This window comes from Oryctolagus cuniculus, chromosome 12, assembly GCF_051225735.1.
Source record: "Oryctolagus cuniculus isolate XC-2025 breed Fujian yellow rabbit chromosome 12, ASM5122573v1, whole genome shotgun sequence".
NCBI lineage: Eukaryota > Metazoa > Chordata > Mammalia > Lagomorpha > Leporidae > Oryctolagus > Oryctolagus cuniculus.
Window position 1 is genome coordinate 50083597 of NC_142878.1, and position 25856 is coordinate 50109452.

The window sequence follows — 25856 nt, forward strand, 5'->3', positions numbered from 1 at the left end:
AAGGTAATTTTTAGAACTCTGGTGGAATGAAAATTCCTTCTAGCCAGGTATTTTTTGGAAAACTGAAGACAAGACAGAAAAAGGTGGTTACAATAATCTGTTAAGGATTGTCCTGTTGTTATTTATGTCTCTGGCTTCTCCTGCTCACTTCCCCACTCATTCTCACATTTTGCTGTTCTTTGTCTTCCTGACACACGTCTGTGAAATACCAAACAGATGTCCTTATAGACATGAATACCAACAGGCAGGACACAGTCTGGTGTTCAGCCAACAGGAGGGTTCCCAGGGAATGAAAAACTTGTTGATCTCTTCCATGCCTTTTGTAAAAACAAGATGCTAAAATGTCAAGTTTAGTGGAGCACTAGGTAAATGTTCTGAATTTTAGAGTAAAATATGAGGGGTCTTCATGGAAAACGTTGGTTACAAAAAATTTTTCACTGAAATAAACTTCAATTCCCTTTTCCCTAGGTTTTTTTATGTTCTTATATTTTAGATTGTCCAGTCTTTGGTATTTTCAAGTCTACATTTAAAATGTCTGTATCTTAAAATTATTTTTACCATGTTGATTTGCTCATCTACAAATGTATGCTGCTTAAGTAGTAGTTTAAATGTAAATTTTAATGAATGCTATGAATCAGTGCCTAATTTGCACATTTTGTTAATTACCTGTGGTTTGGGATAATCCATCCAAGATGTTCCCTATTACCCTAGATAATTAAGAGTTGACCTATTTTCAAGTTTTTGCAGCATTTTCAAATAGAATGAATTCTAGTCAATTTTCTTCCCTAATAGAAAAAGCATCATTTATTTAAATAGTCCATCAGACATAATTGGAATGTAAAATCTTGAGATGAAAATTGACTTTCAAAGGTCATAGAGTCCATGCCTCTACCTCTGGGTAGCCTGTCAAACCAGCTAGAGAATATATTCCATCTTTTACAGCCTATTTGTAAAATGTCACCACGAATGTGTACCAGCCTGAATAACAACCTGTTTCTTATCACCATCCGAGTCCTTCTTCCAAAGAGTGGTCAACTGAACAGTTACCAATATTCACATATATAAATGTGTGTACAAATACACCAGGTTCTGTATCCATATACCCTCACACACAGGCTGGCTAATGAAGATTCATACAGAATTAGTACACTGTGCCTCTAAAATTTCTGTCCCCTGGGTTTGATCTGTTGTGTTTGTAGGCCAAGAGGAGAGTCCCATATTCCTTTTTGAGATTTCCCTTCACTCAAAACAGAATACAAATAGATGATTTTAAGTTGTGGGTCATATTTCACATCTACAGGATGTAGAAGCAGTTTTGCTATAGACTCATCCCTGGTGTAACAATGGGGAAATTTTGACTTATCATGCTCATCTGTATTTATCTTCTGGAAGGATATTAGGTTTGCAACAGAGCAATAGTCATTTAGATCTGTTTCTGAACTGCAAATCTCTTACAACTCTTTCTCCTGGAACTTGCCTTTGGCATTAGCTACCTGTTCTTTCCCAGGCCCAGAGAACCACTTCTAAACATAGCAAGTTCACTTTCTAGAACATAGAAGACTTTTCCTGTCCATCTTTCCCGTGGGGAGCAACTGAGACTAGACTAAGTTACTGGAACTAGGACTAATTCTATGCATCTGCTCTCCCACAATATGGCGCTGAGAGGGAGCAAACAACCTCTACGCAGCTGCCTCATCAGTTTGATAAGCTGCAGGAGCTGATCCTGCTCCTGATTGGAGGAGAGCGGCATGCTCGGCGTGTGGGCAGCAGAGCATGGATTGGTGGAAGAGGACTATAAAGGAGGAGAGAGACAACATGCACCGGGAACATTTGAGGGAACACCTGAGGAACATCTGAGCAGCCCCCGAGAGAGCCGGCCAGTGGTGTGCCGCTCCTCCGCGGAAGCGGGGAAAGCAGTGGGGGGTGCCGCCCCTCCACGGAGGTGGAGGGGCCGGCAGCTAACCCGGGACAGCGTCGTTCCTCCGCGAGTGAGGGAACGACAGCAAACCCGGGAAGGGCCAAGCAGACAAAAGAACAGCACAGGGTCCTGTGTCGTTCCTCCGCGAATGGGGGAGCGACACTTTCCCTTGAGCCAACTATGATTTGTCATACAGACCACTCTGACTAGAGGGGCCTAGCACCAAAGACTTTGCCTCAAACGTACGTGGACTTAACACTGAGCTGCAAATGGAGTATTCTGATCAGTTTCTCTGCCAAAATCTTGTTCTTCCCACCAAAAACAATCTACCCATAGTCTTCACCACCACAGCTGATTTACTCCCTCTTGCAGTTGTTGAAACCAAAAATTTCAGTCACCCTGCGGTTGTATCTTTCACATCATGCATCTGACAAATACTCTCAAATGTGAATACCAGGGCAAGCATTTGGCCTCGTGGTTACATTGCAAGATGAGACACCTTCATCCTATATTGGAATGCCTGTACTTGAGCCTTGGCTCTGTTCTTGATACCAGCTTCCTCCTAATGCACACCCTGGGATGCAGCAGGTGACAGCTCAAGTAGCTGGATACCTGCCGCCCAAGAGAAGCCTGAGTTTAGTTCCTGGTTCCCAGCTTGGCCTGGCCCAGCCTTGGGCATTTGGGGAGTGCATCAGTGAGGAGAAGCTCCATATGTCTAACTCCACTGCTTCTCAAATAATTCTAAAAATTAAAAGACACTGAATAGATTGTGTTTTGAAACCACAGCTACAAATTCCTCCTACTCTAATATTTAAGATCCTTGTTATGTCCCTTGGTAATTCCTTTCACCAAGATATGGAATCTATTCCCTCACCACTTAAGTCTATCTGGTCTATCCTTTTGGCTCATTTTAGGGAAAAAAAAGAAAAGGAATGTGGCAGGGGCAATATTATGTGACTCTGAGGTAAGTATTTCTCAGTATTCACATTCCCTCTTTGGAATAGTGTGGCTCATGAGCTTGTCTAGTACTGAACCACAAGGAGATGGGTGGAGGAGAACCAAGGATCCCTCACTGCATAAGGAAGGTCATTTTGGATCCTCTACACAGACTTCCAGAAAAATGTATCCACATGAATCTAGAAGAAACCATCAGAGCAACTACATGGCCAACCTACAGAATGATGATAAATAATGCTATTTTAAGCAAATAGTTTTAAGGGTTATATTTCCCAGCAATGATAATACTCACTTCTCGCCACATGCACTGCCACCTACATTGCTAACACTTTGATTGGAACCACCAGTAACTTCAGTATCTGGGCTGACCTATCAATTTGTGCCTTTGTCTCCTAAAATCTCTTTTCAATACAACACTAGTGAGTCCTTCAAAATACAAGTCAGATTACATCCCTCCTCTATTCCAGATTCACCAAAGGTTCCTTTTTTTTATATATATATATATAACAGGCAGAGTGGACAGTGAGAGAGACAGAGAGGAAGGTCTTCCTTTGCTGTTGGTTCACCCTCCAATGGCCGCCGCGGCCGGCGCACACCACGCTGATCCGATGGCAGGAGCCAGGTACTTCTCCTGGTCTCCCACGGGATGCAGGGCCCAAGCACTTGGGCCATCTTCCACTGCACTCCCTGACCACAGCAGAGAGCTGGCCTGGAAGAGGGGCAACCAGGACAGAATCCGGCGCCCTGACCCGGACTAGAACCCGGGTGCCGGCGCCACAAGGCGGAGGATTAGCCTATTGAGCCGCATCACCAGCTTACCAAAGGTTCCTAATTCACTCAAGAGTAAAAGTCTAAGAACTAACAACGGCCTATGTGGCACAATATGGTTTACCTCACTTCATCACTATGCATTCTCTCATTCATTCTGCCATTAGCCACATTAACCCTTTCCTATTATTGGACTCTTAACAGCTGGGGCCACCTTCAGGCCCTGGAATTAGATATTTCCTCTGCCTGATGCCCTCTTCAAACACCACACAAACACCACCTTCTCAATGGAGCCTGTCCTGACCACCTTATTTAAAACTGCACTTTGTGGGGCCGGCACTGTAGCATAGCGGGTAAAGCTGCCGCCTGCAGTGCCAGCATCCCATGTGGGCACCGGTTTAAGTCTCAGCTGCTATACTTCTGATCCAGCTCTTTGCTATGGCCTGGGAAAGCAGTAGAAAATGGCCCAATCCTTGGGCTCCTGCACCCTCATAGGAGACCCAGAATAATCTCCTGGCTCCTTGCTTCAAAATGGCACAGCTCCGGCCACTGCAGCCAACTGGGGAGTAAACCAGTGGATGGAAGACCTCTCTCTTTCTCTGCTTCTCCTTCTCTATGTAACTCTGACTTTCAAATAAAATAAATATTTTTTTAAGTTTCAGCACTTAAGAAGAATCGTGTATTGATTACAGTATTCAACCAAAAGTATTAAGTAGAACAAACAAAAAAAAAATACTAAGAGGGATAACGTATTAAGTTTTTCATCAACAGTCAGGGTGAGGGCTGATCAAGTCACCATTTCTCATAGTGTTCATTTCACTTTAACAGGTTTCCTTTTTGGTGCTCAGTTAAAAACTGTACTTTGCTTCCTGTCCTGAACTCCTAATACCCATATTTTTACATCCCTTATCACCTCCCTCATTTAATGGAATTAACTTGGTTAGATTTATTTTTTGTCTTCTCTCATGAAGGAATATATTGAATGTATTCATTGATATACTTAGAACATATAGAACAAAGCTTAGGATATAGAATATACTGAATAAATATTTGTTGAATGAGTATTATTTACAAGAAAGGTTACTGGGATTTTTGGTAAGCCAGTTTGAAGTTTAACAAGTCTTAGTGATTTTCAGGAATTCCATGAATACCTTATTTTTTCTTTTTAAAATATGCTTTAGTCATTTTGATAAATGGTATGGAAAACACACACTCAAGAAGAATATTTATCACACTGTGTGTTTAATAAAGTGGCTTCATTATTGCCAAGAGCTGAAGCATGGCAGCAGTTTTTTCCTGCCTTTCCCCTCTGCATTTACAGTGCTAAAGCCTATCTGTTCACTCAAACTTTTTCCAATGAGGTTTCCCCCCATACCTGCCCTGATGCCCTAAGCTGCCTCATGCTCTGGCGCTCACAGGTCACTGCTGAAGTTTTTACCACCAAAACAAGGGAGGAAGTAAACAAGAAACAAAATAGAGAAATTAGAAACAGCTCAGCTTCTGGAAACCAGAACCAGGCAACTAGACTTTTTCAGTGTGAGAGCAAAGGCCACTGGAAGCAGCCAGTTGGGATGCACGTAGACAAAGTCTTTTCTTTCAAGAAAAAGTATGGAGTCGATCAGCCAACAGATTTGTCAATGTGAAAAACTGAGAGGCATTTTGCAAAAACTACTTATAAAGTTTTTGGAAGGTGTGGGAAAACCCATTAATAGGCTGAACAAAGTAGGCTAAAGAAACAATGATTAATAATTACTAATTACTGAAATAAATATAATGAAAGTACTCATCTACAAAACTCCTTATAGAGCCATACTTAATAAAATATTAAAATCAGTCTCCTTAAGGTCAAGAATAAGAGATTGCTCATGTATTCAATTTTGAACTGTATATCCTAGCTAAAGTAATACAAGGAAAAGAAAAAGGATTATAAAGGAAAATATTACAATTATTTGCAGACAACAGTTTTGTACTGAGAAGGTCCAAAAGAATCCAGATATAAAATATGAGAATTAAAAAGCAACTTCAGAAGAAGTCTTTAGACACAATATCAATGTACAAAAGTCAATTGCAATGCCACATTCTAAGCAACAAACAATTTGAAAATAATTTTACCTGTGTAACAGCATCAAAAATATCAAATAGTAGGAATATCTAACAAAAATTATGTAAGACTCCCACCTGGAAAGTCTTTATGAGAAAAATTGAGGCTACTTATATAAGTGGTAGAGTATCTCCTACTTTTAGGATTGGAATAGTCAATATTGTAAAGATCCAGATCTCTTCAATTTGTTTCATAGACTAAGTGTGATTCCAGCTACCACTTCAGGTTATTATCATTGCTGATATTAACAAGCCAATTCTAAAATTCTGTGAACATATAACGGCCCACGAATACACAAAACAAATGAAGAGAAAGTTACAGGCTCTTTGGAGATCATGGATACTTAGGCCAGTGTGGAGCAGATGCAAGAATAAATCAGAAATAGATCTGCAACACATAGTCTGCAACTATACAACGACAGTGTCACTGCAGTGCAGCAGAAAAAGACCACTTTTTTGGAATATATTTTTCAGTGAATGGTACTGACTCAAAATTAAGGTAAACTTAACTTTTAAAAATCCCACAGGATAAGCAGGACAAATTGAAAATGCAATATGGACACAGAAACTGCTTTAGTGTTTGGAAATCTGCTGTAGACATCTGATTCCATGAACTACAGACCTAGTGTGGTTTTAACCTAAGAAAGGAACTCATTGTACCTGCTTTGTTTATAAACCAAGATTTGACACTTACAGCGAAAGTACTGGCAGGTACTGAAGCATTGTCAGATCAGGAGAGTTCCAGAGGCATGAAGTGGATCTATTTTGCTAAACTTTTGTCGATATCTTTGGCAAAATCCTAAAGTTCTAAACCTTACTCCTCTCTCCCTTCTGAAGTATTCTTTGTTCCTCATAATATTAAAAAATACTATTTTTATCATGATAACTTAAATAGTAAACACAGGTATGTTCCAAATATGAAAAGTTAAATTCTGTTTATAACATGATTACTGTTATATAATCCTTTTTATAATAGGATTACTGAATTGTGTCTTTCTGAAAGCAACACTATCACTAATCTGAGTTTAATTTTTAAGATTTATTTTCTATTATTTAAGGCATTTCTTGAAATTGTAAGAAAAATTCCTTCATTCCAAACTTAGGGTTCAAGAAAGAATAGCTTCTGTTATTTTGGTCTTGTTCCCAGTGGATTTTCAATCAGATTGAACACAATATTGGGAAGTTATCAAAGGAATTGTAGACTTTAAAATGAAGATAGCTTAAATGATTATTCTCGACCCAAATTCATAAAATTAACCTTGAAATCCTGTTGAATTTCTGCATATTTCAAATTCCAGTACCTACTACTGTGCCATGTTCCAAGATATTTAATCAATGTTAACTGAACTGAAAGTTCAATTTGATGCCTTTGAGGGAACTAAACATTCCAATTTTTTGTAGCTTTTTGCTTTACACCAAGGAGTCCTTTTCCTGGATGTATTGCAAATTAATTAACTTTAGAACTTAATGTGTAAATGAAGCTAAAGCAACTCTATAGACAGCTTGAGAAAGCTGCAAACAGAAGTTTCCCTGTGACAATCAAATTGTGTTGGTACCTGTGCAGCAATTCTCCTCAGCAAAGAAAAAGAATCAAATGGATGAAAGTTTGCATGCTTAGCATATGCTAGCCATCACAATAATAGTTATTCTAAAGCAGGTTTAAAAGGGAAATATTAATGAGCATTTCATTGATTCACAGTAATAGTTTTCTTAGAGAATATTCATGGAGCCTTGTGCCACCAAGTGCATTTATGAAAGCCAGCAATTGCTCAAATTTGACTAAATCTGAAATAAGGAATGATACATCATCAGCCTTTTTTGCAATCACACAGAGCCCGATTCTTCTACCTTTGTGTTTTCTTGGTTTTCCTTGGATTCTTGATGAATAGTTCATTCTCCAGAAATATCACCTTCCCCATGAAACAGCAGATGGACAGAACTGGACTGAGAAGCTCTGACTCTCCAGAGGACTATCCAGTAAGACATCTCCTCCCTTAGTCTTTCTATTTCTGATTCTGGATCCTCAACACTCTTGTTTCTCCTCCAGATACCAGGGGAGGGGCTGGCACTTGTGGCATAGCGGGTAAAGCCACCACCTGCAATGCCGGCATCCCATATGGACACCGGTTTGAGTCCCAGCTGCTCCACTTCTGATCCAGCTCTCTGCTATGGCCTGTACCATATGTCCTTGGGCCCCTGCACCCACGTGGGAGACCCAGAAGTACCTCCTGGCTTCGGATCAGTGCAGCTCCAGCCATTGTGGCCAATTAGGGAGTGAACCAGCAGATGGAAGACCTCGCTCTCTCTCTGCCTCTCCTTCTCTTTGTAACTCTTTCAAATAAATAAATCTTTCAAAAAAATAGGTACCAGGGAAAGAAAAGAGGGAGGTGGAGTATTGTCTCACAGAAGAATAGGATTTTTTATGACCCTCTGACGCCATAAGTATGGCAAAAATTGGCCTAAATGAGATTTCCCACACTGGTTTTTATAGTCTCAAGACAATGTTAAAGGTCAAATATAGAGAAACCTATTCTCTCCATCCTGTGCTATACATCATGTAGGAAAAAGAATTAGACGTTTAGTTTTAGGTGAGAAAATGATTGTAATATGTTACCTGTGAGAGGAAAAGAAACCTTAGTTCAACATTCCCATCATTTTATAGGAGTTCTTATAACTCAGATCCACCACTTCTTATAGGTGAAAAGGTCAAAAGATGACTATGATTGACACATATCCAAAGCCGGGAGTGGTCTTTTATCTCGGGTCTCAAAAGCAAATTCAAATGCCCCAACCAATAATACATTTTCTATGTTTACTGAAAGTTGTGGAGTGAAAGACTAGGGGATGGTTGCAAGGCACATTTCATATTAAAACAGTGTTTAAATCCCTATTAAATTTCTCTAACAGTGGCCAAAGGACTCCCAGTGATCCACATTTCCTGGCACTTATACCCCTACAGCACTCCCCTGGGCACACTGAATCAGAGTTAGTTCTTGGTTATCCGTAGTACACCATAGAAGTTATGATGTGCTACTTTTGAGGCAAGATCGTAAAAAGATTTATAGCTTTTAACTTGGCTTCCTGAATTGCTCACTCCAGGAAAAGCCAATTGCTAGGTCCTGTGGACAATCAGCTCCATAGAGTGGCCCATGAGAAGAGCTGAAGCCTCCAGCCCCTGACTAGCATTAACTTATGAACTATGCTACTGGGTCCCCCAATCCAGACAAATTTCACACCTTTAACCACCCAAGACACCTCCAGGAGGGACTGCCTGCCGATGTGACTCCTGGAATTCCTGACTTCGAGTCCATGACATAACAAATGGTTGTTCATGTCACCAAATTTGGAAGTAATCTGCATGCAGCGTTAGACAAATGGAACACCGCACACTTCCCATACATTCCCACTTAGGTGCACATTTTTCTACCTCCTGGAACATCAGAAGTTACATCACCCCTCCTCCCTCCCACAAATTCTTTTTCATTCTCATGCAGGACATCAGTCTCACGTTCTCATACTCTTTTCAATAGACATAGCTACTCGTTTTCTGAATAGTAGCCCCTCTTCAATAATGTTAAGTAATTCCCCCAGTGATTTACCTTCCTTTTACACACAGAGGTCCAGATCCGACTTCCTTAGACTGAGACTTAGCTTCAGTATCACTAAGTATTTTCATGTCTTGATTTTATTTACATGGAATAAGGCCTAATCTTTACATCCATCTCATTAAACCAACTGCAAAAGTAAATAAGCAAATGAGTCCATTTAATTGAAACTAAAAAGTAAGCATGAAGAATTTTTTGAGCCTTTATGTGTCTGCATTATTTAGCATTGTATTCAACTGAGAAATAGGATACCAATTACCCTTATTCATTTTAAGGTTTTGTGACTGTGCAGTATTTGCCATGCCCTAAAAAAGTAATTTCGCCCAGAAGATGGATCTCTATAAAAATAGTTGAATATATCTGGTGGAAATTTTCAGTATTGTGGGCTTTCTGAAAACAGTCTTCATTTTTCACCATGATACATAATGTTTTCTTTCTGTTCCATTGTGTAGCTCACTTTAAATGCACTTTCACAGAGAGGAGGAAAAATTTCTCTTAAAATTATCCACAATTTATTTTTAGTATAGCCTTAAATTTTCAAGACACTGGTTCTTCAATGCCATGACCAAAAATCCACTGGAAGTGGTCTCTGATCCTTCCCATGGCGTTCTGATTTCTAACCCACCCCCCAAGTCAATAATATCCTCCTGCTAAATTCTATGATCTCTTTCACTTCACTACCTTGTCATTAGTTGGTGCTGTTGTTTCTTCATTCTACTCCAGAGAAAGAAAAACTGCCTGCTTGATGGCTAATGCATATTCAAAGGCTAAATTTGTCTTTTTTCTTCTAAATCATTTTTATTTTTCAGAGGTAAAAAATAACATGTTCTTCATTTTGTAGGAAATGAGAATCTTCTGTTAACAGATAACATGTAATTAAAATCAAATAATGATTCTTTATATTATGGTGACAGCATTGATAAATTTGAAGATACATTTTACATTGTTCCAATTCATTCCCAGCACTCTCATTTTCATAATATCACCTAAATTCTATATTGGCAAGGAAGGTAAGAGCGGGAATAATTGTGTTGGTATGAGAGAAAAACTGGGCCCTTATGAAAGTTGCTCTCCTAATAGCACATGTGTTTGTGGTCTTACCCTGGTTCACCTAAAACCCATCTATAATAATGTTTTAAGAAAATTCAAATGCCTATAATGTAAAGTCAATCATCCTGGTGTTGGTCCCAAGTTAACTTTTAAAAAGAAAAATGTGCCAAGTTACCATAAAGGAGCAGAGAAAACCGTGAAGAGGAAGGAAGGCAGAGATGATAGCGGTAAATGTAAATCAAAGTGACCTCCAGAGCAGAGCAGAACACAGAACGATTTGTAATGATGAGCGAGGAGTCTAGGACAGCACTGTCCACGGGAGCGTCTATGAGGGTGTGGGTATTGGCTGCTTGAAATATGGCTTGTCTGAGTAAACAAATTTCTCATTTTTATCTATTTAGGTATACACTGGGGAATGGTTTCAAGGTAGATTATATGCTAAAAATAATAACCATGTGAGCCTATGGGTTATTATTTGAGTCAGGGTACGTTTAGACGCTGAAGGGACTTTCAGTGCCTCAGGGAGTTTGGGAGGGAATAGTTGTAACTTAGAGAGGATGAATGACTGAAAAGTAGAAAGCCCAACACTAAGCATCAGAAAACACACCAGGGCAGGTGTTCAGCATAGCAGTTAAAGATGCAAGATGCCTGCATCCCTTATTGGAGTTTCAGAATTCAATTCCCAGCTGATCCCCGACTCGAGCTTTCCAGCTTCCTACTAATGTAGACCATGGGAGGCTGCAGGGAAAACTCAATTAACTGGGTTCATGCCCCCTACACAGGAGACCTGGGGGTAGAGTTCCTGGCTCCTAGCTTTGGCCTCTGCCCAAACCAGGCCATTGTGGGCATTTGGAGAATGAATTAGCAGGTGGGAGATCTCTCTCTCCCCCTGTGGATCTCAAGTAAACAATATTTAAACCCTGCATACTTGATCTTTATTGCTCCATGAACTTGAACAAGTTTGTTTCTTCCTACTTGTGAATCGAGGAGTAACTATGTGTCTGTTTCATTTCACAGATTTCCTATAATATTTCAAATGAAATCAAACAAAAAAGCTTGAAACTGTTGTTTAGGGTCATTCTGATCTAGTGCATTATTGTCCATCAACTGAGGTTAACTCCATAGAAGAAAAGTCCAAGGAAAAGGGCTTGACTTTGTGTATAACCAGTTCTGATAGGTTCCCCCAGAAATTAACTGTGAGGACATTTTCATGCTATTGATTTATTAAGGGAGCACCCCCAGCAGAGAACTGGGGGAAATGGACAGGAAAGGGGAAGAGAACAAGACAGGCACTAGATTTAGCCAGATTCTTGGGCACCTCAAAGATCTCAGCTCCAGGCAAGCGAATGGAATAGTCTTAGTCCAGTCATCCTCTAGGGAGCACACTGCAAAATGTAAACATCCAAGCACTTTCAGCTCTACATGTGTGTATATGTGTCTTCACTCACACACATGCAAATGCATGAATGCTACACTCAGCAAGAAACAATTCCAACAGCCCAAATACAGACAAGGGAGTCAAAATGGGCACTGACCATCACAAACCAAAGCCCACAAAGTACAGGGAAGGGACACAGAGAAATAGAAAAGGTACCCAATGGAACTGGAGAGCCTGGAGCCCCAGATAGAAGTGATCTATTGACTACCAACGAATAGACGAAGGGCTTAGCAAGAGAAATCTTGGAAGTGACAGTCATTTCTAAATAAAAATGTTCCTACTCGTGCTGGAAGTCATTAACTACAGTAATGAATCAGAGTTTTATGCTAGATAAATGTTCTAGGGTTCGTTCTCTATTTGCAAAGTATAAGCAAAAAAGATGTCATACTCCAGAAAAGCAGCAAAATATTGTGGGTGTTATCACTTTGCCTTTGCACCCCATAAAAGAGGTACTACAGTGACTTAGGAAGAATGACGCAGCTAAACACTAGATTTACTGAGGCCAAGTCAGACTCAAGTGTCTTGTCTGCCAAGCATGTTCTTGTCCAAGTTCCCAGCTTTCCCCCTCAGTCTAGAGCAGTTTTGATGCCATAGCTTGCCTTGTTCTTGTTATTTGTTATTCACAGTAATTGTTGCCAGCAAATAATGGAACCTGCTCTGATTGCATTTGGATAAATGCTCACATTTTGCCTATTTCACATGTGCTAAAATAGTATTGCCTCATTCTCCTGAATTCTATGATATCTTAGATAAGAGCTTGCTACTGTGTTAGATTTTGGTGCTCCAGAGTCTTCTCTTAAGAACTAAGGGGTTTTCAGCTCCAGGCATTCATAATCAAGTCATCCCCTAGAGGGAAGCCTGGAGAATGTAAACTTCCAAACACTGTGTGTGCATGTGTGTGTGCGTGCATGCACACGCGAGTGCATGCTTGGCTTCACTCATGCCCATGTATACACTAAGATGATACAGGCAACTTTATGCTCATGTTTATCCTTTATAGATTTATATTATAAGATTATAAACACTAGTCTTGTTTGTGTGATCCCTTTGACTTATTCCTATCATTATGATCAATTGTGAACAGAAATTGATCACTTTGACTAGTGAGATGGCATTGGCACATGTCACATTGATGGGATTGAATTGGAATCCCCTGGTACGTTTCTAACTCACATGAACAAGACTAGTGTCTGAAAATATTAACTGATAGAATAAAAAAAAAGGGGGAGAACACGATCCAACATGGGAAGCAGGATACACAGCAGACTCATAGAATGGCAGATGTCCTAAACAGCACTCTGGCCTCAGAATCAGCCCTTAAGGCATTTGGATATGGCTGAAGAGCCCATGAGAGTATTTCAGGCATGGAAAGCCAAGACACTCTGGCAAAAAAAAAAAAAAATGACCTAAATGAAAGATCCCTGTGAGTGAGATCCCAGTGGAAAGAACAGGTCATCAAAGAAGGAGGTACCTTTCTCTGAAGGGAGGAGAGAACTTCCACTTTGACTACGACCTTGTCTAAATATTATCAGAATCGGCAAACTCAAAAGGCTTCCATAGCCTTGGCAACTCATGACAAGAGCCTAAGGTGATTACTGATGCCATAAACAAGAGTGTCAATTTGTTAAGTCAACAACAGGAGTCACTGTGCACTTACTCCTCATGTAGGATCTCTGTCCTTAATGTGCTGTACATTGAGATTTAATGCTATAACTAGTATTCAAACAGTATTTTACACTTTGTGTTTCTATGTGGGTGCAAACTGTTGAAATCTTTACTTAATATATACTAAGTTGATCGTCTGTATATAAAGATACTTGAAAATGAATCTTGATGTGAATGGAATGGGAGAGGGAGCAAGAGATGGGAGGGTTGCTTTGGAAATTTATATTCATTAAATAAAAGTTAAAAAAATTATAAACAAAAATGGGATCACTTTAAAATTGATTTTAAAACAATGAGCAGAATATTTTAGTTACTTTTAAGACAAAGAAAAGTGGATATGCATACCCATTTAAAGTAGACAATGTTTAAAATGTTTTATGGTTTGAAAATTATACTTTAATATTCTATATGGTTATATACTAGCCACTAGATAATTTGTGTAATATACTTGTTCAAAAAGATATTTGATCTGAAAAAGTACTCTAAATATTACGCTGAATTCCTTTTAAGGATTTCATGTGTTATATTTTCCTTGAAAATTAAGTGCTATTCTAGTAGGTAAAATCTATTTTCTATTTAACTTCTGTATTTCTGACTTCATGAAATTGAATATCTTAAGAAGAGAAAATATAGGCTGAGTATCAAAAAGTCACACTTGAGCTAATAACTATTTACAAAGAAAATGCATGCCTTTCTAGAATAACCAAAATAGATTTCCAATAGCAAAAATATTTTAAGATATCATTTTAATATTAGTGTCACATAGAATAAAAATGTGATATAACATCAGAAGCTATAAACTTATTACACTGTATTTTGGGTAAACTGCCTGTTCAACCAGCTCCAGACTTCCTGGAAACTATTTAATTTCCTGAATAATGTTCTTATCTGAATTTTTACTGTTATATACAACATATTTCTACTTTGTCCATTAGCTTCTCTATTTAAAGGGCTTGCTGCACCAATTGACTTTTTCACATCCATATACATAAAGGAAAGTGAACCATCTGCCAGACTGTGGAAGAGCTTCAGGTATGCTCAGGTTACAGCCTAGTCCTGCATTACCGAGTCACAATCCAGTGGTGAAGGATGGAACCTTATTCTGTCTGCAACAAGTCCTATGCAGAGAATTCTCTTCAGAAGAAGCCAACCACGCTTTTAAAATGTGAAATGAGAGCTTTTGAATGACAGGTTAACCTCCCCTTCACACATGGATGAGGCCAATTAGCATACTGAAAAAATTCAACCTTACTTAGGATTAAAGAAATGTAAACTTCAGAATTAGACATACTTTTTTAATCCCCAAACTAAGGTAGATCAAAACATCTTAAGGGATAAAAGTTTGTGAGTAGGGTCTAGTCACTTCTTGGGATGCCCATATCCTGTATCAGAGTGTCAGGGTTCAACTCTCAGTTCTGGCTGCCTGCTAACATGCACCTTGAGAAGTAACAGGTAATTGCTCAAGTACTTGTGTCCCTGCCACCCATGGAGGAGACCCCGATTGAGTTTCACCTCCTGACTTTGCTCCTGGCCAAGCCTTAGCCTTGACGGCATTTGGAGAGTCAGCCAGTGGATAGGAGTGTTCTTTCACTCTGCTTCTGTATCTTGGCCTTTAAATAAGTGTTTTTCATTAAAAAAAAAAAGTATAATAGTAAAAGTAAAAGGAAATAGACACTCATATATATTTTTTGTTTAGGGTGTAATATGGCAATTTCATATTTAAAGAGTTATTTATTTGAAAGGCAGAGTTACAGAGAAGCAGAGGCACAGAGACAGAGAGAGGTCTTACATTCGCAGGTTTACTACCCAAATGGCCACAACAGCTGGAGCTGGGCCAATCCAAAGCCAAGAGCCAGGAGCTTCCTCCAGGTCTCCCACATGGGTGCAGGGGCCCGAAGACTTGGGCCATCTTCCACCGCTTTCTCAGGCCATAGCAGAGAGCTGGATCAGAAGTGGAGCAGCAGGATCTCGAACCGGTGCCCATATGAGATGCCAGCACTGCAGGCGGCAGCTTTACCCAGTACGCCACAGCACCGGCCCTGCAATTTCATATTTTGAAACATAAGTATTCCTTGTCAGATATTTTCATTAGAAATCTACTTTACAGGTATACTTACAAAATTATACCATGTGTATTATAGGTATATTCATCTTGTTACCTGTATGATAGAATAAGACAAGCAGTAGTGCCTGAGTAATTTTGAACACAAATATTATGCAACAAACAAGAATTAAGGATGCTTTTTGATGCTGCAAAAACATACTAAACATTAAGTGTTGTGGCATTTTTAATTAATATATAGTAAATACACATATACATTCATGATGTCTTCAAAATAAACTGCATATTATGAAAAAGCTATGCATGGATTTAAAAAAAAAAATTGGACCAAAATAAGCTTATCTTTTAGTTCCACTTTTCATGAACTTATTGAAGTACCCTGGTGTATGTAAAAGTTTTATTTGGGACAATACATAAAAATGTATCTAGAAGACAGCCTTGGGTACAGAGACTAATTCTAATTGGTTATCTTTCTTTCCATTTAAATGCTCAGCACACATGCATATTTTTTATTTAAAAAAATCAGCCGGCGCCGTGGCTCACTAGGCTAATCCTCCGCCTAGCGGCGCCGGCACACCGGGTTCTAGTCCCGGTTGGGGCGCCAGATTCTGTCCCGGTTGCCCCTCTTCCAGGCCAGCTCTCTGCTGCGGCCAGGGAGTGCAATGGAGGATGGCCCAAGTGCTTGGGCCCTGCACCCCATGGGAGACCAGGAAAAGCACCTGGCTCCTGGCTCCTGCCATCGGATCAGCGCGGTGCACCGGCCGCAGCGCGCCAGCCGCGGCGGCCATTGGAGGGTGAACCAACGGCAAAGGAAGACCTTTCTCTCTGTCTCTCTCTCTCACTGTCCACTCTGCCTGTCAAAAATAAATAAATAAAATAAAAAAAATAAAAAAAATCAAAACTCAGAAATGATTCTGGAAGTCACAATGGAACACCAGGATGATATAGGACCCATTTATTCATTTACTCATTCAGAATATAATCACTGTAATTCTTGAGGGCTTAGATATCCAATCTCTCCTAAGTGAAAGGTGTCCCTAGTGTTTCCTAGGACAGAGTTGTCTGGGAATTAACTAATGCACAATAACGATCTATAAATTAGCAGTTTCATCACATGTGCAGCGTCTGCCTCCAAACTAATTGTTTGTCTAACAATAGGCTGATGTCTTCATTGTGGATGATTTTGTTCTTAAACAATGTTAGTTTGGCAAGAACACCAGTATGGTAATTTGCTGGATGGTCCTGCTTAAGATCTATAATGGCAAAAGTGGTCCTCTGCAGGCCAAGGGCAGTCACAGGGGGACTGTGGGAAAAGGGCCCCAGATTCTGAAGGCTCAGGGAGGTTCCACAGTAAACTAGACCTGTAAGTTAATGTGCTTCCCTTTGTTGGCTTTCCACTGACATTCATTCATTCATGCAGCAGGTGTATACCAAACAATATGCAGACCATGTTCCAGGTGATAGAGATGACAAAAACCCATGAAAACTCTGCTCCATAGAGCTTACATTCTAGAGAATACTGGATAAAATAAGGAATTAAAAAATGCCCAATTTAGGGGCCAGCATTGTGGTACAAGTTAAGGCACCAGCATCCCATATGATAGCCAGCTGGAATCTCAAGTGCTCCACTTCTGAGCCTGCTCCCTGTTAATGTGCTTGGGAAAGCAGAAGACTGTGCAAGTGCTAGAGTCCCTGCCCCACGAAGGAGATGCAGAAGGAGATCCAGATGGAGTTCCAGGCTCCTGGCTTTGGCCTGGCCCAGCCCTGGTCAGCCAGGCCAGTGGGGCCATTGGAGGAGTGAATCAGTAGATGGAAGATAACTGTCCATCCATGTCTGTTTCTCTGCCTTTCAAGTAACATCTTTTTTTAAAAAAGTCAATTTAGACTATGTCTCATGGTAAGCATATAGAGAAAACAAAGCAGGAAAGGAGTGCAATTTTAAATATGTGATCAGGGAAGGCCACTCCAAAAAGGTAGCCTCTGAGTCAGGATCCAAAGGAGCTGACAGGGGGGCCGGCACTGTGGCCTAGCAGGTTAAGCTGCCACCTGCAACACTGACATCCCACATGGGCAGCAGTTCCAATCCCAGCTGCTCCACTTCCAATCCAGCTCCCTGTTAATGTGCCTGGGAAAGTGGCTAAAGATGGCCTAAGTTCTTGGTCCCCTACATCCACACGTGAGAACTGGATGAATCTCCTAGCTCTGGATTGACCCAGCGCCAGCCTTCTCCCTCTCCCTCTCCATCTAACTCAGCCCTTCAAATAATTAAATCTTTAACAACAAAAAGGTGACACAGCAAGCCTGATGACATTTGAGAAGAGCATTCCAGATAATGCAAAGGGAAGCCTTTCCAGTGAGGGTGTGCCCAAAGTAGTTGGGGAACAGCCAGGAAGGAAGCAAGCAGGTAGACAAAGTTAAAGATATATGACTGGAATAGGGTGGCCCATAGGAGGCACCACTTCACAGGCCATTGTAAGAACTTTTTCTCCAGATAAAACAAAAATAAATTGAAAGTTTTGAGCCAGAGGGCAACGTGACACAAGTTACACTTGTAAAGGATCACTTCTGCTCAGTGGTTCTCAACTGGGTGTTGTTTCCCACTCCCACTCATCATGGAACACTTGTCAATCTCTGGAGACATTTTGGCTTCATCAATTTTGATCATGCCAGGGAAACATATTGCCAGAATCTAGTGAGTAAAGACCAGATATTCTGCAAAGCATCTCACAACTTCCAACAAGAACTACCAGCCGGCACCGCGGCTCACTAGGCTAATCCTCCGCCTGTGGCACCGGCACCCCCGGTTCTAGTCCCGGTTGGAACACTGGATTCTGTCCCAGTTGCTCCTCTTCCAGTCCAGCTCTCTGCTGTGACCCAGGAAGGCAGTGGAGGATGGCCCAAGTCCTTGGGTGCCTGCACCCACATGGGAGACCAGGAGGAAGCACCTGGCTCCTGGCTTCGGATCGGCACAGCACGCCAGCAGTAGCGGCCATTTGGGGGATGAACCAACGGAAGGAAGACCTTTCTCTCTCTCTCTCTCACTGTCTAACTCTGCCTGAGAAGAAGGAAGCAGGGGAAACGGGAGGAGGAGGAGGAGGAAGAAGAAGAGGAAGAAGAACTACCTGGCCCAAAATGTCAACAATGCCCAGATTGAGAAAACCTGTGTTTTGAGTAAAAAAGTCCAAGCAAGGAAGAAAGTGGAGAAACAGGAGGTTATTGGTGTAAATTAGGTGAGTCTTGAACAGTAGAAGTGATGAGAAGTTGGTTGTTCCAAATCTGCCTATCCTCCCATTGACACTACCACACTCTATCCTGCTACATCTAATTCCACACCAAGGCTTCTAAGTTTTATCCTCAGTGTAACATGGCCTTCCACACCGTTCTGTTTCCTCAAACACTGTGCCAGATCATGTCTGCTCAACCTAGACCCAGACCATTAGAACACAATTCTTCATTGCATTGCACTTGACCCAGCACCCTTTGCTTCTCATGACAAATTCCCAAGGCAGCAAAGAGCCTCAGGCTTCATTTCTAAACTGTCCCTTCCATGAATTTTCTACTCCAAACATGCTACTTGCCAAGTAGGACTCATTTCATTGCCTTCCCTGGACTGTCCACACCCTCCTTATCTCTAAGGTGGAAGCCACCTGTTAGAAATCACATTTAATCAATGCCCATCTTTCTAAGAAGCCTTAAAAAATGAAGTCTGGATAATTCTATTCCCACTTCTAGAAAGTTGGCTAGATGACTGCTTGACAAGTGAATCCCAAAAATTTTGTTCCTTGATTTATCTGCAGGAGCTAAAATATGTTTATTTGTTCCCTTTCTAGCTCTTCCCTAAGTTTTACATAGGGCTCTGAAGATAGGAAGAAGTGTTTTGATTTACTGACTGATGGAAGAAACACTGTTTTATACTTACCACACAAAGGTCATCAAAAAGTTAGCGTGAAGTGCACATCATAGGGGCCAAGCCTCCACCTGCAACAGCAGCAACCCATAAGTGTGTTGCTTTGAGTTCTGGCTGCGCCACTTCTAATCCAGCTCCCTGCTGATGTGCTTGGGAAACAAAAGATGTCCAAGTCCTTCGGTCCCTGCCACCCACATGGAAGACCCAGTAAAAGCTCCTGGCTTCAGATGGGCCCAGCTCCAATCATTGTGGTCATTGGGAGAGTGAACCAGCCTATGGAAGATCTCTTTCCCTCTCTCCTTATGATCTCTACTTTTCAAATAAATTTTTTAAAGAAATGTATATTATGAGAAAACTTCATGAATTTAAAATTGTTGCATCACAATAAATTTGCCTTTTAATTCAATTTTTATGAATGTTTTGAAACACTCAAATTTTAGAAGACACATGATTATCCACATAAATGATTTAGGCAAATGTACCTGCATAAGGAGATCTTTCTAGTTTACATGATATGCATACAATAAAGTATTGCACTGAAACCCATGAACAGGTATCATATTAATAAAACATTTTTAAAGAGTAATGAGAGAATGTTAAAACCTAAAACAGCATTTAGCCTCAGACACGTACATGATCACATAAATAAACTTGGCCTCATAAGAGATAATCTCTTCCTGTTACCTTGTCATATACTTACCTCAGTCCCTTACTCCAAAGGCCATACCTCAGTAGTGGCACTATCAACAAATGTCACCATACTGTCATACTGAAGGCCCCTAGTTGGTCTCCTGTATTCCCCCTTCCTCCTCTATGGACTATTCACAATAGGGCAGGCAGAAGAATACAAGGGAGTCAGCTCATATCAGTCCTGTAAAGCCACCCAGTATCTCCCATCTCTCTCAGAGGAAAAGTCCTTACTATTACTCTCCAAGGCTTACAGTGAACCACTAATACTGCATTAACCTCATCTCCTACCATCCACCCACTCTGCTTCCACCACCCCTGACCTTCTTTGGTGTTCCCCCAAACATGCCGGCTTGCCCAGCCTCAAGGCCTTGGTTATTGATGCTCTTTCTGCATAAAATGCTTTTCCCAAAAACAACTTAATGGCTCATTGCAGCCTTCTCTGCTCTCTATGTAGTGAGCTAGTGTCTCCCACAATACTCCTTTCCATCTGCCCCTGTCATTTTTCCTGTTGCACTACCAGCATGACATGCAACATGATATACTGATTAAGTTTTATAATTTACTGACTTTTTCCTTCCAAGAATACAAGCTCCATAGGATATGGACTTATGTTCTCTTTGACTCCAATACCTTCAGCATCCAGAACACTGGCAAATGCTCAGTAGTTGTTGAATGAGTAAGGCCTGCAATTTCAGGACCTTTGCTCAAGCTTGTGGCTTTGCACACATGCTTGTGTGTATTCACATATGTATATATACACATACATATAAAATGAGATTGTAGCTGCATTGATGGAAAACCCTTAAAAATCCTCCCCTGTTCCTCCTGGCTCTTGGTTTTGTGGCGAGTTTTCACATTAAATCAAAGTGTATCAAAGTTGTACCTGCATAAATAACAAATGACCAAATCAAACTCTCTCATTTTCCATCTCTGCTGATACATTTCATTAAACAGATTCTACTCCTGAAACACCCTCCTTTTTCCACTCACATCACCTCTAACTTTGCAAAGCCTGAAGTTTCAAATCTTTGCTACCTGAGAGCCAAATAGCATTCCCATCTACTTGATAAAAAGAAATACCTGGCCTTATTTCTGATAGGATATGGAATTGACTTTTATACATTAGTCATTCAACCTTGAATTGAATTTTGACAGGGTCTGCAGTGTATTAAATTGCTCCCGCAAGGATGAGAAGTGTATATTTCTTATTAAATGTGTAACAGAACTCAATAATGCCTGTCATTTTCCACTGCAGAGATGAGCTTGAATTAAAGCAGAATTAATTCAGCTAACTGAAGCACAGCTCTAAGACCAAGTTTATTTCAGTTAAGGTATAAGACAAATAAATCAAATTCCTATGCAAAGCTCGGTAGTGGGTCAAACAATAATCTGATTCAAAATGATATGTCAAAATCAAGAATTTTATTAATCTTTTATAGCTCATAGAAATTCTTAGATGAATGGCATGTTCAAAAAATGAACTGTATTTTTAGAGAAGATATATTGTTGCAGAAGTTAGGCTGTTCTTAAGACAGCTCTGTGCATATCCACAGGCAAAGTGGCAAGTGAGGCCTATGTGGAATGGTCATCTAACATTTTTTGAACACCTGCTAAGTGCCAGGTACTGTTTTAGGCAATTTGTTACGTAATTTGATCCTTGTTTAAAAAAATAAACATGGATTCCATTTTTAAAATAGAGAAAATAGACTCAGAGGTTTAACTGTTCGCAGGTAAACAACAGAATGAATGTTTGAACACAGGATAATGTATAACAATAAACAGGACAATGCCCCATTTAATGGAAAATGAGCAACTTGACAGCCAGTTAGGAAGAGCCCTAAACTAGAAAGCAGGAAGTAGTTTACTAAATGACTCTGGATTTCTTTAGTTTCTCCGCTGGGAAAACAATCCTTTACTGTATACTGTGACTTGCTATAAAATCACAGTAGACAGTATCTATGTAATGGATTTGCTAGAATTGGGCTTCCTGCCTTGCTAAGAGCTTGGATCTGATTTCCTCATGGTTTTCTCAGCTCCAAGACAATGATTTCCTAAGATTCATGATGAACACTGTGATGAATCCTTTTCTAAAACAAACAATTGTTGACCTGCATATTTATATGTGCAAGTATATATTTTTGCATAATTAGTTTTCTTAAAACAATATACCGATATGGAATGGGTGATGGCAAAGATGTGAGCTCAATGCTGAAAAACCACAATGCTTTATACAAGCCCATTGCTGTTATAAACATTTATGTTAATAGCCTCATATCTCAAACCACATCTTTAGAAGACTGTCCACTCCACCTACTCACAGGACCTGCCTTAAGTTTTTGTGTTCCCTGTTAGTACCATATAAAGGTAATTCCCTGTCCATAGCTCACTTCTGGATTCATAGTCTTCTTTTCGTCATTGTTATCTAACAGAACAAAATAGACCTGCAGAAGAATGTATGGTAAATGCCTGATAGCAATATAACTAATTTCATTCTAATTTTAAATGGGACTACTAACTACTCAGTGCTGATAAGCATGAAGCAGAATCTTGAGCTTAAAATTGTTTCTGCTACCTGTCCTGATAGATTTAGAAAGTGACTTGTCCTAGGCATCTCATTTCTGAGCTTTGACTAGTTCTCTGAATTCCAAATGTCTCTTTCTAAGCCCCTAAGCCAACTGCTTGCCTGATCAACTCTACCCACCCTTTGAATACTAAGTTCTATTTAAACCTTCTAATCCCTCCAATACCGTTTCTATTCTCTATTAATTTCAGAACTTGCCTTTCTCTTGATGGATAAAGTCTACTTATTGTTTTTAGCCCCTTATAAATTTCTTTCTCACTGTAATTATAGAGGCTCCCACGTCAGAGCCTTGTCTTCCCCATGTTAGCATTCTATTACTACCTAATCAAAGATCATAACATTTTACTCTATGAGGCACCTTCTTCCACTCTGTTCATCTCATTTTCTCATGATTTCTGCCTCATTTATACTAAGAATTACTTTATTGAGAATATAAATCAGTCTTTTTCTTCTGAAGTCAAACTGTTGTCTGAAGAGTATTCTGGGCACTCTGCCAGAATGACGTTATTCCTTATGTACAATGCATATCTAATACAGCCAGCCTTGGTTAATAAAGATTTCTATGAAGTAATAAAGAAGAATATTTATGAGCTGGCTAATTTTTCTAAAGTTATATTAAAGTTTTACTCAAAAAAGTTATTCAGAATATAGGGCTGGCCAGCGCCGAGGCTCACTAGGCTAATCCTCCGCCTTGCGGCGCTGGCACACCTGGTTCTAGTCCCGGTCGGGGCGCCAGATTCTGTCCCGGTTGCCCCTCTTCCAGGCCAGCTCTCTGCTGTGGCTGGGGAGTGCAGTGGAGGATGGCCCAAGTGCTTGGGCCCTGCACCCCATGGGAGACCAGGAGAAGCACCTGGCTCCTGCCATCGGATCAGCGCGGTGCGCCGGCCACAGTGCACCAACCTGGCAGCCATTGGAGGGTGAACCAACGGCAAAAGGAAGACCTTTCTGTCTCTCTCTCTCACTATCCACTTTGCCTGTCCAAAAAAAAAAAAAAAAAAAAAAAAAAGAATATAGGGCTAAGTGAACATAAATTATACACCTGACCAAAGCAAAATTTTTATTTATGCATACCTTGTATTCTACACATCTCTAATCATCAAGGTGCTTTCACACAAAACTAGCAAAATTTCTAGTCCTACTTAATCATCCAGAATATATTCATAACTTGAACTTGAGAAAGATATCATGGACTATGACCCTACCTGACACATTACGTCATGGAGAGCTCAGCCCCATAAGGATGCTTTCTCCTCCAGGTTTGCTGCCTCACACGAAGTATAGGTGATCACAAGTTATTTGTCTGTATTTCCAAAGCATTCTAGAAGATAAGAGATGAGAATTGATTAATGTTCCCCATGAAAAGTTCAATAACTGTTTAATCACAGCTTGGAAATAAAGCAATGCTTCTGATCTTTTACAAATTAATTTAACGTTGCATTAAAAATAAAATAGGCCGTAAATTGTGCTGTGCAGGGATAATCAATGGCTCATTATCTTTGCTTCTAGCAAAATGCACTGATTCTCTTAAAGCCATTAACAAGCAATACTGGGCAGTACACAGTTGCAAATGTGTTCAAGTATTATTGATCCTACACCTATAAAACTAATCTCATCAGGGAAAAATTTATGAGCAGTAATAATGCAAACTGTTTCACAGTCCATACTAAAGAAATAAAGAAGAAAATTCATGTGCATAAGGCAAGATTATAAGATCACTGGAGAGGAACAATTTCTGAGCCCTGTGCCAGCACATCATGATACTTAATCATTGTTAAATACAAATCTAATAAAAAGAGATCTTCAATGCTGACTGATGAAATGTTAACAATCCTTCCTTATAAATAAACCACTATGATAACTCTAATTTAGATTGATGTTAGCACTTTCATTACATACTACTAGGCCATTGTGTCCAAATCTATATGGTTACATCTATATTTTATATTTTATGGTATCATTTTCACAAATATTTTGCTACTGAACAGAAGAAAATTGAGTTAATACGTTGTTTTCATTGTCCAACATTGTTGAACATGTGTCATCCATGTATCCAGCTGCCTGTTATGTATCTTCCCCTTGGATGTGCCTTCAGTCCCTCAAACACAACTTTTCCTAAGAGCATGGGCTTCCTCACAGGAAGATGGGGAGCTTGGGTTGTAAACTATCCTGGATTCCAAAGGAGGGAGAGGAGGAGGTGCTCGCCCCTACAGCCTCAATGGTGGACAAATGAAGAATCCTTCAACAGAAAAGAATAGAAATCCAACTATTCCAACATGCATCAGGCCTCAGGCCAGAATGTTTGTTCCACTGTAATTTCTACCCCCCCCCAAAAAAAGCTAAGTCATTTCAGTTAATACCAATAACTATCTAACAGACAAACCGTGATCACTAAAATACATTCTAACAAAAAGGTCACATTTTGCTGAAAGAGCAGTGCCCTTCTGTGATACTGCAAAAACTTCACTAAGATTGTTGAGCTGAGTTCTAAAAGGCAATGATGTAACATCCTCCCATTACTACGCATTTTCATCCCAAGTAGCAGGAATAAGAAGTAACAACAGGGGCCGGTGATGTGGCATAGCGGGAGAGGCCACCACCTGCAGTGCCAGCATCCCATGTGGGCACGGGTTCAAGTCCCCATTGTTCCACTTCAATTCCGGCTCTCTGCTATGGCCAGGGAAAGCAGAAGATAGCTCAGGTCCTCAGGCCCCTGCACCCATATAGGAGAACTGGAGGAAGCTCCTGGTTTCGGATTGGCACACCTCCCACCACTGCAGCCAAATGGGGAGTGAACCAGCAGATGGAAGATCTCACTCTCCCTCTCTGCCTCTCCTCCTCCCTGTGGAATTCTTTCAAATAAATAAATCTTTAAAAAATAACACATAAAATACAAATGTATAGAAATGGCCAAGATTTTTACATGTTTTTAATACCTTCTCTAAAATTTCAAACTGAACTTATTGCATTGTAAGAAGGTTGGAAAAAGATATTCCATGCCATCAGAAACCAAAAAAGAGCAGGTGTAGCCATCTTAATATCAGACAAAATAAACTTTAACACAAAAACTGTTAAGAGATACAAAGAGGGGCACTATATAATGATTAAGGGATCAATT

The 25856-nt window shown here is 40.1% G+C and overlaps 1 long non-coding RNA gene across 20 annotated transcripts in view; it reads right to left on the bottom strand.

Moving 5' to 3' along the window:
* Window positions 1-25856, bottom strand: part of LOC103351184 (uncharacterized) — a 430373-nt gene that overhangs the window by 302826 nt on the left and 101691 nt on the right. For 9 of the 20 annotated variants that reach the window (XR_016217449.1, XR_016217448.1, XR_016217470.1 and 6 more), the window contains one exon: window positions 23944-24059. This is a non-coding gene — a long non-coding RNA (uncharacterized LOC103351184). Of the gene's footprint in view, window positions 1-15212; window positions 15541-19482; window positions 19542-20170; window positions 20296-23943; window positions 24060-25856 lie in introns of those variants that run through there. The other 11 variants (XR_016217441.1, XR_016217446.1, XR_016217439.1 and 8 more) reach the window with 3 other exon arrangements.